The sequence below is a fragment of the Procambarus clarkii genome, chromosome 76, assembly GCF_040958095.1.
Source record: "Procambarus clarkii isolate CNS0578487 chromosome 76, FALCON_Pclarkii_2.0, whole genome shotgun sequence".
NCBI classification, from domain to species: Eukaryota; Metazoa; Arthropoda; class Malacostraca; order Decapoda; family Cambaridae; genus Procambarus; species Procambarus clarkii.
Window position 1 is genome coordinate 28,002,872 of NC_091225.1, and position 16,002 is coordinate 28,018,873.

Consider the following 16,002-nt stretch of genomic DNA (forward strand, 5'->3'; position numbering starts at 1 on the left):
TTATGAGAAGGATTAAGACAGAGGGGGACAGCTTGAGGCTTCAAGAAGACCTGGACATGCTGCAGGAATGATCGAAGAAATGGCTGTTAGAGTTTAACCCAAGCAAATGTAATGTAATGAAGATAGGGGTAGGAAGCAGGAGACCAGATACAAGGTATCATTTGGGAGATGAAATACTTCAAGAGTCAGAGAGAGAGAGAAAGACCTGGGGTTATCACACCAGACCTGTCCCCTGAAGCTCATATCAAGAGGATAACATCAGCACCATATGCCAGGTTGGCTAACATAAGAACGGCCTTTAGAAACTTGTGTAAGGAATCTTTCAAAACATTATATACCACATATGTCAGACCAATCCTGGAGTATGCAGCTCCAGCATGGAGTCCATATCTAGTCAAGCATAAGACTAAACTGGAAAAGGTTCAAAGGTTTGCCACCAGACTAGTACCCGAGCTGAGAGCTATGAGCTACGAGGAGAGACTACGGGAATTAAACCTCACTTCGTTGGAAGACAGAAGAGTTAGTAAGGGACATGATCACCACATTCAAGATTCTCAAGGGAATCGACAGGGTTGATAAAGACAGGCTATTTAACACAAGGGGCACACGCACTAGGGGACACAGGTGGAAATTGAGTGCCCAAATGAGCCACAGAGATATTAGAAAGAACTTTTTTAGTGTTAGAGTGGTTGACAAATGGAATGCATTTGGATGTAATGTGGTGGAGGCTGACTCCATACACAGTTTCAAGTGTAGATATGATAGAGCCCAATAGGCTCAGGAACCTGTACACCTGTTGATTGACGGTTGAGAGGCGGGACCAAAGAGCCAGAGCTCAACCCCCACAAGCACAACTAGGTGAGTACAACTAAGTGAGTACCTGCAACAGATCTTGAAACAACAACTGAATTTAATAGCTTCTTTTCATCGATTGGTGCTAACCTTGCCCGAAAAATCCCAAAGACTCAGACATATGTTACCACATATCTTTCAGGCAGGTATCCAAACTCTCTTCTCTCTCCGGTCAGCCCTCCAGATGTTGTGTCCATCATTCACTCTCTAAAAACCAAAGCTGGGAACATTAGTGAAATACCATCGATGGTATACAGGAGTGCCCCCCATGCCCTTGCACCACCCATAGCATTTCTGTTCAATAAATCCCTAGAGTGTCATACCTTCCCTGATATCCTTAAAAAAACAAGAGTAACGCCAGTTCATAAAGGAGGTAACACGGCAGACATAAATAATTACAGACCCATATCAAATCTACCTATATTATCAAAAATATTTTAATTTTTTTTTACAAACAGCTCTACTCCCTTATAAAATTCAATATACTAAGTCCTTGTCAGTTTGGCTTCCGCTCCCAAAAGAGTACCAATGATGGTATTGTTAGTCTGCTTGACTTAATCTTCTCAGCCCTCGACAAAAGTGAGTTTCCAATTGGACTCTTCATTGACCTGAGAAAGGCTTTTGATACTGTTAACCATAACTACCTCTTACTTAAACTCCACCAATATGGAATCCGTGGCCTTGCCCTGAACTATATCCGATCCTATCTTAGTAATAGACACTAATATGTAGCCATCAATGATATAACCTCTCCCACTCTACCAATAACTGTATGGGTGCCACAGGGCAGCATCCTAGGACCCTCCTGTTACTTATATACATCAATGATCTCCCTAATGTCTCTAACATACTTAAACCTATATTGTTTGCTGATGATACTACTCATCTACTTTGACCCCAACCCACTCATGTTAAATAAGGTTGTAAACAATTAATTAAAAAAAGTCTACTTGTGGATGTCAACCAACAAGCTCACACTAAACATAGAAAAGACCTACTACATCTTATTTGGAAGCAAATCAACAAATACAATTCAGCTTCAGATAGATAATGTAAACATTAGCAATAAAAATGATGGAAAGTTTCTTGGCCTGTACTTAGACAAGAGACTCAACTTCAGCACCCATATACAACACATAACTAAAAAGGTTTCTAAAACAATTGATATACTCTCTAAGATCAGATATTATGTACCCTACTCTGCTCTCCTCTCACTCTATTATGCACTTATCTATCTCTATCTTACTTATGGTAGCTGTGCTTGGGGTTCAACCTCTGCAAACTACCTCAAGCCCATCATCATCCAGCAAAAATCTGCTATCAGGACAATAACTAACTCTACTTTCAGACAACACACAGCTCCTCTGTTTAAATCCCTCAACATGCTAAACATAAATTCAGTTCACACATTTTCCTGTGTAAATTACGTTTATAAAACCCTTTTGCTAAGTGCAAACCCTGTTCTGAAACTCTTCCTGGACAGATGTAACAGAACACATGTCCACCACACCAGACATCAATATCTCTTTGATATCCCCAGAGTCAAACTTAATCTATGTAAACGCTCTATGTAAATAAAGGGACCTAGTCTATGGAACTTATTCCTTAATGATTTGAAAAGCTGTCCAACTTTTGCCATATTCAAAAATAAAACCAAAAAGTACCTAATTTCATCTTCAAAGTTTTCTACCATGGGCTTTATCTTCACACTGTATCTAGCGCTACTCAATCCCCCAATATTTGTACCTAAGCCATATTACTTTAACATTGTAATCTTAGATATCATTTTGTGATATATACAAGAGTTGTTACATTCTTGTACAGCCACTATTACGCGTAGCATTTCGGGCAAGTCCTTAATCCTATGGTCCCTGGAATACGATCCCCTGCCGCGAAGAATCGTTTTTTCATCCAAGTACACATTTTACTGTTGCGTTAAACAGAGGCTACAGTTAAGGAATTGCGCCCAGTAAATCCTCCCCAGCCAGGATACGAACCCATGACATACCGCTCGCGGAACGCCAGGCGAGTGTCTTACCACTACACCACGGAGACTGCAATTTGATATCATGGTTGTTGTATTGAGTGCATTTTCTACTGCATTATTCCTTGAAACTTTTCCTCGAAATGATCCTCATATCAGTGAACCATTATACTGTGAACATTCAGTGAACCATTGTATAACCCTGAAATGCTATTCTCATGTATCTAGTAATCCTTGTTTCTTTATTGTGTATTATTCTGATCTGCTTTTGTGTCAATATTTCTTCAAATTACCTGTAAACATTTTTGTTGATTTTACTGTAATTATTTTACTTAAAATTATCTGTACCTGTAAAGAAAAGCTATAAAATACCTGGTAACATTTTTTATCAATTTTACTGTTAATTTATAAAAAAAAAAAAAAAAACTGTTAGTTTAAAGACTTACCCGAAACGCTATGCGTGCTAGTGGCTTTACAAGAATGTTAATTCAACTTATTTTCTATATTCTCTGTTAACCTCCAGTGTAACTTCTTGTATAAAAATAAAAAAAATAAAATAATATAAATAACAAAACTATTTATGATGGGTTCAAGCGACGATTGAGTAGTGCGCAAAGCGTCCCTCACCTGTGACGTCACAGCGTCATCCGCCGCCAGGAACATCAACAAAGCGGTCAGTTTGTGGTCCGTGCAGTCAGCAAGAAGACAAACACTTCATGCAATCACGCAAATATTATCGTAAGTAAACACTTATATTTTATAATATTATTAGATTCTGGTGCTGGCTATAGTGCTGGTGTATTGAGAGGTGAGGAGCAGTGGTGGTGTATTGAGAAGTGAGGGGCAGTGGTGGTGTATTGAGAGGTGAGGGGCAGTGGTGGTGTATTGAGAAGTGAGGGGCAGTGGTGGTGTATTGAGAGGTGAGGGGCAGTGGTGGTGTATTGAGAGGTGAGGGGCAGTGGTGGTGTATTGAGAGGTGAGGGGCAGTGGTGGTGTATTGAGAGGTGAGGGGCAGTGGTGGTGTATTGAGAGGTGAGGGGCAGTGGTGGTGTATTGAGAGGTGAGGGGCAGTGGTGGTGTATTGAGAGGTGAGGGGCAGTGGTGGTGTATTGAGAGGTGAGGAGCAGTGGTGGTGTATTGAGAGGTGAGGGGCAGTGGTGGTGTATTGAGAGGTGAGGGCAGTGGTGGTGTATCGAGAGGTGAGGGGCAGTGGTGGTGTATTGAGAGGTGAGGGGCAGTGCTGGTGTATTGAGAGGCGAGGGGCAGTGCTGGTGTATTGAGAGGTGAGGGGCAGTGGTGGTGTAAAGAGAGGTGAGGGGCAGTGGTGGTGTATTGAGAGGTGAGGGGCAGTGGTGGTGTATTGAGAGGTGAGGGGCAGTGGTGGTGTATTGAGAGGTGAGGGCAGTGGTGGTGTATTGAGAGGTGAGGGGCAGGGTGGTGTATTGAGAGGTGAGGGGCAGTGGTGGTGTATTGAGAGGTGAGGGGCAGTGCTGGTGTATTGAGAGGTGAGGGGCAGTGGTGGTGTATTGAGAGGTGAGGGGCAGTGGTGGTGTATTGAGAGGTGAGGGGCAGTGGTTATGGATACAATAGTGGTTTTGTGGAATAGTGGGGCAGTGGTTTTGGATAAATTTGATCCTCATTGCTTTATCTTACTATTATTGAATGTCAATAACCGTATTATGCAATTTCAATTTCTTCTATTTATTATAACCCGGACATAACCGGGGGGATATTAATAGGGTATTAAAAGTATCAACACAGGACAGAACACGAAACAATGGATATAAATTGGATAAGTTTAGATTTAGGAAAGACTTGGGTAAATACTGGTTCAGTAACAGGGTTGTTGATTTGTGGAACCAATTGCCGCGTAACATTGTGGAGGTGGGGTCCCTCGATTGTTTCAAGCACGGGTTGGACAAGTATATGAGTGGGATTGGGTGGTTATAGAATAGGAGCTGCCTCGTATGGGCCAATAGGCCTTCTGCAGTTACCTTTGTTCTTATGTTCTTATGTTAAGACACTCCGTACATTGACAACATCGCACACTAATATTTTTACCACTTCGGACACCAGCTTTCGACGTTTCGCATATGTGTACGTGTTTCATATTAAAACGACAATATAATGCTATTAACAATTAAAATCTTCTGTTTAACAGGCATATAGTTATTAAATGAAGTTTAGTGATGTAATAGACATAATCCGGAGTTGGTAAGGACGCCGCCCGCCAGCGTAAACACAACACACCCGAATGCCCACAAACACGATACAACGCACAAAACACAACACTTCTGTCAGTTTTTGGATAAACTCCTTTTATATTTATTATGTGAGAGTTATACTTGTATAAAATGATAACTATTATAGGTAAGCGCCTAATATTTAATATTAATCAATAAAAAAGAAGTCAGAAGCCACACGCCTGTCTGTACATGTCTTTTGTGTAAAAGTATTTTGGGCGCTCATGTACTTGTGCGCTAGCTGGCGTTCACAACTGTTCTCGCCTACAAGCATTAGAATTAAACAAACGAATTTATTTTTTCATTTATATACAAGAGAAGGCTACCCTTGAGTCTGTAATATTCATCTGATCACTGGTCTCCCATTTGATCCTCATTGCTTTATCTTACTATTATTGAATGTCAATAACCGTATTATGCAATTTCAATTTCTTCTATTTCTTTCTTTATTATGCACCCCATACCCATCCCGTGGGCGGTGGTGTAAAGGATTACAGAGGCACATAATCGGTTCAGGAACTGAACCCTCTAGTTCGTTTAGCTAAGCAAATAACAATGTTTGACGCTAGTTACAAAATTATTAATGTTGTATACACATGTACACACACTCATACATACATGTACATATATATATATATATATAATTTATATATATATATATATATATATATGTCGTACCTAGTAGCCAGAACGCAATTCTCAGCCTACTATGCAAGGCCTGATTTGCCTAATAAGCCAAGTTTTCTTGAATTAATATATTTTCACTAATTTTTTTTCTTATGAAATGATAAAGCTACCCATTTCATTATGTATGAGGTCAATTTTTTTTATTAGAGTTAAAATTAACGTAGATATATGACCAAACCTAACCAACCCTACCTAACCTAACCTATCTTTATAGGTTAGGTTAGGTTAGGTAGCCGAAAAAGTTAGGTTAGGTTAGGTAGGTTAGGTAGTCGAAAAAACATTAATTCATGAAAACTTGGCTTATTAGGCAAATTGGGCCTTGCATAGTAGGCCAAGAAGTGAGTTCTGGCTATTAGGTACGACATATATATATATATATATATATATATATATATATATATATATATATATATATATATATATATATATATATATATAATCTAATAATATATACTGGTCTAATAAAATAATTAGACCAGTTAATACTCTCACTCATTGTGTTAGGATATGTTAGCTTGATAAAACTGACTGTTCATTGTTGAGAAATGTGTTAACAAACAATATATCTGACATTATCAAGACTGTAGCTTGCTTAGCAAAAGGAACTTTTTTTAAATTTGGGTTCAGTTTAACTACCGCTCAATGGATGAGTAATTGGGGCATAATAAAGGAACTAAGCTGATAAAATGAAAGATGGGAAAACAACATTAGATATAAACTCGAGAGACGTTTTCATGTTAACCCGAAAATTATTTGAGGAGCAAGACGGACTGCGGGTCAGGCAATTGGTCTTCATGCTATCGTGATGGGGGATCAGCCATTACACGTGTTAATGACTCTTGTATAGTTGTGTAGTTAAGGACAACTTATCTTATGTATGTATGTATGTACTAACCTAGTTGTGGTTGCGGGGGTTGAACTTTGGCTCTTTGGTCCCGCCTCTCAACCGTCAATCAACTGATGTACAGATTCCTGAGCCTACTGCATGGGCTCTGTCATATCTACATTTGAACCTGTGTATGGAGTCAGCCTCCACCACATTACTGCCTAATGCATTCCATTTATTAACTACTCTGACACTGAAAAGTTCTTTCTATAATCTCTCTGGCTCATTTGGGTACTCAGCTTCCACCTGTGTCCCCTTGTGCGTGTACCACATGTGTTAAATAAATGTATGTATGTATGTAAGGAGAAAGAAAGAGATGAAGACCGAGACAGAGAAATAGATATAGACAGAGTCAGGGAGAGAATGTTAGACACAGAGACGGACAGATAAGGATATGCAAAGTCAGTGAGAGAATGACAGAGATAGAGCGAGGAAAGAGACAGAGAGATAGGCTGACACAGAGAATGGCAGAAACGAGGAGAGGCAGAGACAGAGGGACAGGGACAGACGGACAGGGCCAGAGGAGGGACGGGGGAACAGAGGGGGAGGGGGGCAGTGGGACAGAGAGGGAGACAGGGACAGAGAAGGGGACAGGGACAGAGACAGAGGGACAGGGTCAGAGAGGGGGACTGGGGGACAGAGGGAGGAGAGGGGGGGCAGGAGACCAAGAGAGAGGGGACAGAGGAGAGACAGGGGATAGAAAGAGTGGGCAGGGGGACAGAGGGAGGAACAGGGGGCAGAAAGGGCGGAAAGAGAGAGGGACAGGGGGCAGAAAGGGCGGAAAGAGAGAGGGACAGGGGGCAGAGATAGGGACAGGGGAACAGAGACAGGGACAAGGGGACAGAGATGGATAGGGGGACTGGAGGAAAGGGAGGGGGACAGATGAAGGACAGCGGACAGAAAGAGTGGGCAGGGGGACAGAGAGAAGGACAGGGGGACAGAGATGGACAGGGGGACAGAGAGAGGAACAGGAGGACAGAGAGGAACAGGGGGACAGAGAGAGACAGGGGGACAGAGAGAGGGACAATGGGACAGAGAGGGACAGGGGGACAGAGAGAGGGACAATGGGACAGAGAGGGACAGGGGGACAGAGAGATGGAAAGGGGGGACAAGGGGACAGGGGGAAAGGGATCGAGAACAGAGGACAGAAAATGTGGGCAAGGGGACAAAGATGGACAGGGGGACAAAGATGGACAGGGGGACAGGAGGAATGGGGGGAGATGTATGAGGGGGGAATGTTTGCGAGAGATGGAGAAGGGATATTTAGAACGGTAAGTTAGAGAGGGGGGCAACTAAGGCGCATCATTGAAAAGCAAATGAGCATCATTGCAGTAGCAGGAGCCACGCACATCTTCAGCCTGCGTTGTTGAGACATTGTCAATTAAGTGGTGTCCAACAGCAGTATCTTCGGTATTTAAGCGATACCTTAAAAAATACTGGAAATATTGAAATATATTAATCCAGATATTAATCCCCTTGTGCAACGCACACAAGAGGCAACAGCTTCTAGCTCTACAAGCGGCAATATAAAATAGAGAATAGGCGATTGTTTTCACTCATAGTGTAATAAACCCACCCACCCGCTGAAGCCGTAAATACCAAGACATTACTTCCGTTTAAAATTCAGCCGGAATAATCCTCAGGTATGTGGAGGATGTGGGAGGCCTTTGATCAACCGCCGACTTCCTGCCCCGTCGACGGGGCCACCAGCCCTCAGTCTGCCCTCAGCCAAATTCATGTGAAACATGTATGTGTGTGTATTAAATATTTTAATTTATTATTTCCAAGATTTAGCTGTTAGCTCTTGGACCCCACCTTTCTAAGCGTCGGTTGTCTAATGTACCGACTCTCGGCCTCTTTTCCTCCATCCTATCTAAACAACATATATTTTTATCTAACACACACACATCCCCAAGATGCAGCCTTTAGCAGCTTCCTGACTTTCAGGTTCCTATTTACTGCAAGGTGAATAGAGGCATTAGTGTGTGTATGTTTGTGTCTGTGTGTGTGTGTTTGTGTGTATACTCACCTAGTTGTGGTTGCGGGGGTTGAGCTCTGGCTCTTTGGTCCCACCTCTCAACTGGCAATCAACTGATGTACAGATTCCTGAGCCTACTGGGCTCTATCATATCTGCATTTGAAACTGTGTATGGAGTCAGCCTCCACCACATCACTGCCTAATGCATCCCATCTATTAACTACTCTGACACTGAAAAAGTTCTTCTAACATCCCAGTGGCTCATTTGGGTACTAAGTTTCCACCTGTGTCCCCTTGTTCGCCTACCACCCGTGTTAAACAGTTTATCTTTATGTACCCTATCAATTGCTCTGAGAATTTTGTAGGTAGTGATCATGTCTCCCCTTACTCTTCTGTCTTCCAGTGTCATGAGGTGCATTTCTCGCAGCCTGTCCTCGTAATTCATGCCTCTTAGTCCTGGGACTAGCCTATTGGCATACCATTAAACTTTTTCAAGCTTCGTCCTGTGCTTGACAAGGTGTGTGTGTGTGTGTGTGTGTGTGTGTGTGTGTGTGTGTGTGTGTGTGTGTGTGTGTGTGTGTGTGTGTGTGTGTGTGTGTGTGTGTACGTGTACGTGTACGTGTACGTGTACGTGTATAACACACACGTACTTATGTGGTATGTATGTACTACATAATTATAAGGCGTTTGCTGAATTAGAAAAGTCGGCTAGCAGTCCACCCTTAACGACACAATTAACTCATTACATAAAAAAAAATACGTGGCTGTGCAACAGTGTGTGGGAATTGGGGAACTGGTGTGCATTTAGACGACTGGTGAGGACCAACAATGACGTAGAAGGATGGCACCAGCGTCTGAATCAAAGGGCAGTGAGGGACAACTTGGCTTTATATATTTTAATCCCCTTACTGTACCGTGAGGCGTCCCTGGTAACCTTGCAATACCAACTGGTTTCTGATCAAAAGCTAAAGTCAAGTCGCCGCAAGGGCAATAAAGAGAAACAGGAACATTTGTGGAAGCTTTGGGACCGTTACGAGGAAAAACAGGTAAGCACCTCACAGTTCCTCAAGGAATGTTCACGTTTTATCCCAGGAAGTGCCTGAACTAGAATTAGAAAACAGCAGTCTGTTTACTGGTTGTTATTTAACGTAAGTTAGTTGTAAATGATAATGTAAAAATAGCCACTGAGAACTGATGAGTTGCACAAGACTTTTGTTCGCAAAGAGAGAATTGATTACAAACTTGGACTGCCTTTGAGCAGCCTGAGGGCAGCAATATCCCAGGAACATCAACTAAATTTCGGAGACTTGAAGCAAAGTGAAATTCACACCAGTTACTCCATCTATCATCATTCTATTATGCAGGAAGAACCGCACGTCTATGGGTCATCCAACAATGTTAGCAGACTTCTAGATGTTACCACTGCTAGGCTTAGGCTCGGCTACAAGTACCTCTGGGAGTTTGTAACATCTGCTGATGTAGATTTGACTAAATGTAAACTCTGTCAGCAGAACTATTCGCTTACTTTGCGTCATTATATAATGGAATGTGAAAAAATCGCGGAATTTAGAGATAACACCATCAATAGTGTCCAAGAAATGTGTAAGTACTTCATTCATAATGATGTGCTGCTCGAAATCTTAGCGAAGTATCCAAAATTTGCTTACTGTAGGTAATGCATGCACATTACTGTAAAGCTGCCGCCCAGTTGGGTGGGTGTGCAGCAAGACTAGTAACTGTGTGACTCACCATAGATGTAAAGTGCCTTGTATAGTGACTGTTGTGAGCCTCTTGTTGATCACTTGTGACACAAAGATTATTGATGTGTGTATTTGTGTAGGTGATTAGATATGTATGTATATATATATACGTATATATATATGTACATGTATGAATGAGAGTGTGTACATGTATATATAATATTAATAATTTTGTAACTAGCGTCACAAATTGTTATTTGCTTAGCTAAACGAACTAGAGGGTTCAGTTCCTGAACCGATTATGTGCCTCTGTAATCCTTTACACCACCGCCCACGGGATGAGTATCCCGTGGGATACTCATGTAAATGAGTATTACTCATTTACTCGTGGGATACTCGTGGGATAAGTAAAAGCGAAGCTATACCTAATAAATTCCCTGTAACCTACCTTACCCTTCTATTGTCAACCAATGTCTGTTTTTTTCTTTAAAGAGCGCTGTTTGTCGACATAATTGTATTTGTGCTGCTTTTTCATCTATGTTTTCATTTCTTGTTTTCATTCTACTCATTATGCTCAATTAGTATTAAGCTTGTCATTTAAGTTTATCATGCCCGAAACGCTTTGCGTAATAGTGGCTTTAGGCATTGTATGTACTAGCTCTACCTATAAGTCAAACAATCCTTGTAAATATTTATTGTATGTATGTACCTTACCTAAATAAAATTGTATTGTATTGTATTGTATAATAACAACAGTGAACACAAACCAGCGCATATACGAACGGAATGGTTTGTATGTACAAACTTCTCAGTGAACGAAGTTGTTTCTAGCCCGGTATCCGAAATTGCAGTATACGACTTGACCAGTCCCCGTGGTGGTGTATTGAGAGGTGAGGGGCAGTGGTGGTGTATTGAGAGGTGAGGGGCAGTGCTGGTGTATTGAGAGGTGAGGGGCAGTGGTGGTGTATTGAGAGGTGAGGGCCAGTGGTGGTGTATTGAGAGGTGAGGGACAGTGCTGGTGTATTGAGAGGTGAGGGGCAGTGCTGGTGTATCGAGAGGTGAGGGGCAGTGCTGGTGTATTGAGAGGTGAGGGGCAGTGCTGGTGTATTGAGAGGTGAGGGCCAGTGGTGGTGTATTGAGAGGTGAGGGGCAGTGGTGGTGTATTGAGAGGTGAGGGGCAGTGCTGGTGTATTGAGAGGTGAGGGGCAGTGGTGGTGTATTGAGAGGTGAGGGGCAGTGGTGGTGTATTGAGAGGCGAGGGGCAGTGGTGGTGTATTGAGAGGTGAGGGGCAGTGCTGGTGTATTGAGAGGTGAGGGGCAGTGCTGGTGTATTGAGAGGCGAGGGGCAGTGCTGGTGTATTGAGAGGCGAGGGGCAGTGCTGGTGTATTGAGAGGCGAGGGGCAGTGCTGGTGTATTGAGAGGCGAGGGACAGTGCTGGTGTATTGAGAGGCGAGGGACAGTGCTGGTGTATTGAGAGGCGAGGGGCAGTGCTGGTGTATTGAGAGGCGAGGGGCAGTGCTGGTGTATTGAGAGGCGAGGGGCAGTGCTGGTGTATTGAGAGGCGAGGGGCAGTGCTGGTGTATTGAGAGGCGAGGGGCAGTGCTGGTGTATTGAGAGGTGAGGGGCAGTGCTGGTGTATTGAGAGGTGAGGGGCAGTGCTGGTGTATTGAGAGGTGAGGGGCAGTGCTGGTGTATTGAGAGGTGAGGGGCAGTGCTGGTGTATTGAGAGGTGAGGGGCAGTGCTGGTGTATTGAGAGGTGAGGGGCAGTGCTGGTGTATTGAGAGGTGAGGGGCAGTGCTGGTGTATTGAGAGGTGAGGGGCAGTGCTGGTGTATTGAGAGGCGAGGGGCAGTGCTGGTGTATTGAGAGGCGAGGGGCAGTGCTGGTGTATTGAGAGGCGAGGGGCAGTGCTGGTGTATTGAGAGGTGAGGGGCAGTGCTGGTGTATTGAGAGGTGAGGGGCAGTACTGGTGTATTGAGAGGTGAGGGGCAGTGGTGGTGTATTGAGAGGTGAGGGGCAGTGCTGGTGTATTGAGAGGCGAGGAGCAGTGCTGGTGTATTGAGAGGCGAGGGGCAGTGCTGGTGTATTGAGAGGCGAGGGGCAGTGCTGGTGTATTGAGAGGTGAGGGGCAGTGCTGGTGTATTGAGAGGTGAGGGGCAGTACTGGTGTATTGAGAGGTGAGGGGCATTGCTGGTGTATTGAGAGGTGAGGGGCAGTGGTGGTGTATTGAGAGGTGAGGGGCAGTACTGGTGTATTGAGAGGTGAGGGGCAGTGCTGGTGTATTGAGAGGTGAGGGGCAGTGCTGGTGTATTGAGAGGTGAGGGGCAGTGCTGGTGTATTGAGAGGTGAGGGGCAGTGCTGGTGTATTGAGAGGTGAGGGGCAGTGGTGGTGTATTGAGAGGTGAGGGGCAGTGGTGGTGTATTGAGAGGTGAGGGGCAGTGCTGGTGTATTGAGAGGTGAGGGGCAGTGCTGGTGTATTGAGAGGTGAGGGGCAATGGTGGTGTATTGAGAGGTGAGGGGCAATGGTGGTGTATTGAGAGGCGAGGGGCAGTGGTGGTGTATTGAGAGGCGAGGGCCAGTGGTGGTGTATTGAGAGGCGAGGGGCAGTGGTGGTGTATTGAGAGGCGAGGGGCAGTGGTGGTGTATTGAGAGGCGAGGGGCAGTGGTGGTGTATTGAGAGGCGAGGGGCAGTGGTGGTGTATTGAGAGGCGAGGGGCAGTGGTGGTGTATTGAGAGGCGAGGGGCAGTGGTGGTGTATTGAGAGGCGAGGGGCAGTGGTGGTGTATTGAGAGGTGAGGGGCAGTGGTGGTGTATTGAGAGGTGAGGGGCAGTACTGGTGCATTAAGAGGTGAGGGCCAGTGCTGGTGTATGGAAAGGCGAGGTACTGTGCTGCACACACAGTATATAAAAACAGCATAATATTTTAATCACAAGCAGTGTTTCCTAATGGCTCCTTGAGACTTATGTGCAAAGTACTTAACCCAGTTATAAGTTCCAAATCATGTGTGTCATATTATTAAACATCACTTTAGAAAGCTGATTTATGTTATTTCTTAGTGTTCACTACTACTAGGTAATGATAAATATATATCTCACTGATATATTATTAATTATATTCAGCTATTGCAGATGATTTTGATGCTGCAAACTGGAGAAGCATAGCTGCGGAAGACACGTCTGAAGTGGAAACTTAAAACGAAGCTTCAGATATGAAGCAAAGAATGCCAAGAATAACAAATGTAAGCATTGAAAACCTAGTTCAGTAATGAAAAAATTTCACAAAATTGACATACTGTGCATTATTTCATCTCATTGTCAATCATATTTAATGATTTTTTTTTTATGGAGTAATCTTTGCTATGTTGATAGTGCTCGTTGTGTGTCTGCAGGTGCATTCATTGTGTGTATGATGCCTGGTGTTAAAGTATTATTTCTTACTCGTTCATGCTCTCATTTAGACGTTTGGCCTCGATGAGGTTCAGTCTTGTGACTGGTGTGTGGCACGTTTCTGTTGAAATGTAGTCTTTTCGAGACTACATTTCAAATATTACCTAACATACATGGCTACTCCCTCTCCTTGTCTAATATATCTGTCGGTGTGAAATAGATTAAATCCATTTATTTGATATTCATCTAATCCATAATCCATCTAATATCCATAATCAACTATATCAAACCCTATTACAGGTAAAACCAGTAGGCATTCTACTGTATTTTATCAAACCCCTATTAGAATAATAGATCTTGTAATGATTTTGCAAAAATAGTGCCATTTACTATTTTTAAAATATTATTAAAAAATTTACCGATATGGTGCATTCGGATGACAAACCAAATTTTTCACTTTTGACAATTGAGCACCTGCTACATCCAGATTCCCGGGAGGAAAGGAAGGACGATCTTTGGAATCATTACCTAAGTAGACAGGAAAGCTCATTTATCAAAATTTACATTATACATTGTGACGATAATCTCCTTCAAGAGATTGAGCCTGCTCTTCCCTCCAAAATTACGTCTTCACAATTATATAAAAGACTATGGAAGAAATGTCCAACAACGACAACAACACCAGCACCAGCAAGGCTTGCAAGGGTGAGCAGAAACGTATGCAGCCCGCCACCTGTTCGGACCCAAATCACCAAACTACCCGTTGATCGCTACGGCTCCGCTGATTGGTCGCCGGTCTGGCTGCACCTGCACTCGCCCCCCAATACTACCTGATGTCTGGGGTCGCCCCAACATCAGTCCGCAGAATGTTCCGTGCTTTCGTAGCCAGCACTCCTCCCAGCTAGACTCTAGAGTGTACTGAGAGAGGTGGTGGCTTTAAGCCAATATTCCAGCACCTCCCACTTACCTTTTGTATTGCACTTCTTGTTATTTTGCCTTAACGTAACTTTCATTGTGTCATTTAAGTATTCTTATTATTTTGATTCATTGATTTTATTATACATATTTGTTTGTCCATATTTTCATGTTTTGATTTATTTAACGTAATTAAAATTTCATTGTTAAAGTTTTACTTGTGTTTTGTGTGTCTTCTCCTTACCTTACCACAGACGAAGTTCCAGTTTTTCTATTTTTTTTTATAACTATGTGACGAGGCCATACCCCTAGCCTTAAACAGCCGAACACCAACGCGTTACCGTCACAAGTTATATGGGGGCCTGTCCTAGGAGCTTCACTCAGGTACTGGTGCCAAGTGGTAATTTATGGTAAGCGTATTTAACTCTGTTAACGTAGCTTTACTATTTTTCATTCAATTTCATTTTTTATAAGGTGCGGTGTATTGTGCATTACGAGAGTAACATATAGTGAAGGTGAGACAACTTTGGATTACGTGGTGACTGTAGGCCTCAGTCATACTCTTAATTGGTCATCTCTCCCTCCATGTTATTACTCGTATTTACCATCTATGTCCCTTGAATATTTCTCATTCTGACAGATCATCATATTGGTACCCTGGTACTGTGGTCTGCCCCGGGTCAAGAGTACCCAATCTTCTGCAATCTGACTGTAGGAGGACAAAGAGGGCCATAGTTCCTCTAGCTCGAACTTTAGTTGCTGAATTGGGACCTCAGCAGCAGTTCTCGTCACCAGTTGACACCTCGCACCCCTACACGTCAGTCAGAGATGATGATACATACAACGGTAGGGAATTAGCTTATTTTTTCAGAGCACAAAAGTTCGCTAATTCTGTAAGTATCATATTAAATTCAGTAGGAAAAACTTGCTTTATGTCCTTTAGAGACTTGGCAAGGTATGCCTACATCCTTGGACTACCAATTTTACTTTTGAAGCATTTAACTGTTTCATTTGTTTTCGAAACTTTGTTTCATTTGTTAGTAGGATTTTCTTGCCCTTATTCTCTTACATGAGTACCGGGTACAAGATTTCCTGCGCCCTTGATTTAATTTAATCATTTAATATCTTTCACTTAACGTTAAATTGTTAAAGATCACACAGGATAGGTGCCAGTTGCCACGTTGTCCTGTTTCTGACATTTCATTATTGAACATTCGTGTACCTTTATTTGCTAATTTCACCATGTTTCGTCTCCAAACTTTCCGTGCAAATCCAGCAGGTGAAATAGGGACTTTAAGTCGTGCCAACAGGACTGAACTACAAACTCTTGCACATGAGTATCAACTAGAAGTTCCCTACCAAGCCAAC

At 43.0% G+C, this 16,002-nt stretch overlaps 2 protein-coding genes across 4 annotated transcripts in view; both read left to right on the forward strand.

The window, feature by feature from the left end:
• The window catches only part of LOC123753455 (zinc finger protein 271-like), a 351,329-nt gene that overhangs the window by 303,141 nt on the left and 32,186 nt on the right, over window positions 1–16,002 (forward strand). The gene's annotated exons all lie outside the window — the stretch shown is intronic.
• Window positions 3,456–16,002, forward strand: part of LOC138357126 (zinc finger protein 271-like) — an 86,432-nt gene continuing 73,885 nt past the window's right edge. The window contains exons 1-3 of one of the 3 annotated variants that reach the window (XM_069313760.1): window positions 3,468–3,574; window positions 8,296–8,399; window positions 13,462–13,571. The gene's annotated coding sequence lies outside the window, so the exon portion shown is untranslated. Of the gene's footprint in view, window positions 3,575–8,295; window positions 8,400–13,452; window positions 13,572–16,002 lie in introns of all 3 variants that reach the window. The other 2 variants (XM_069313759.1, XM_069313761.1) reach the window with 2 other exon arrangements.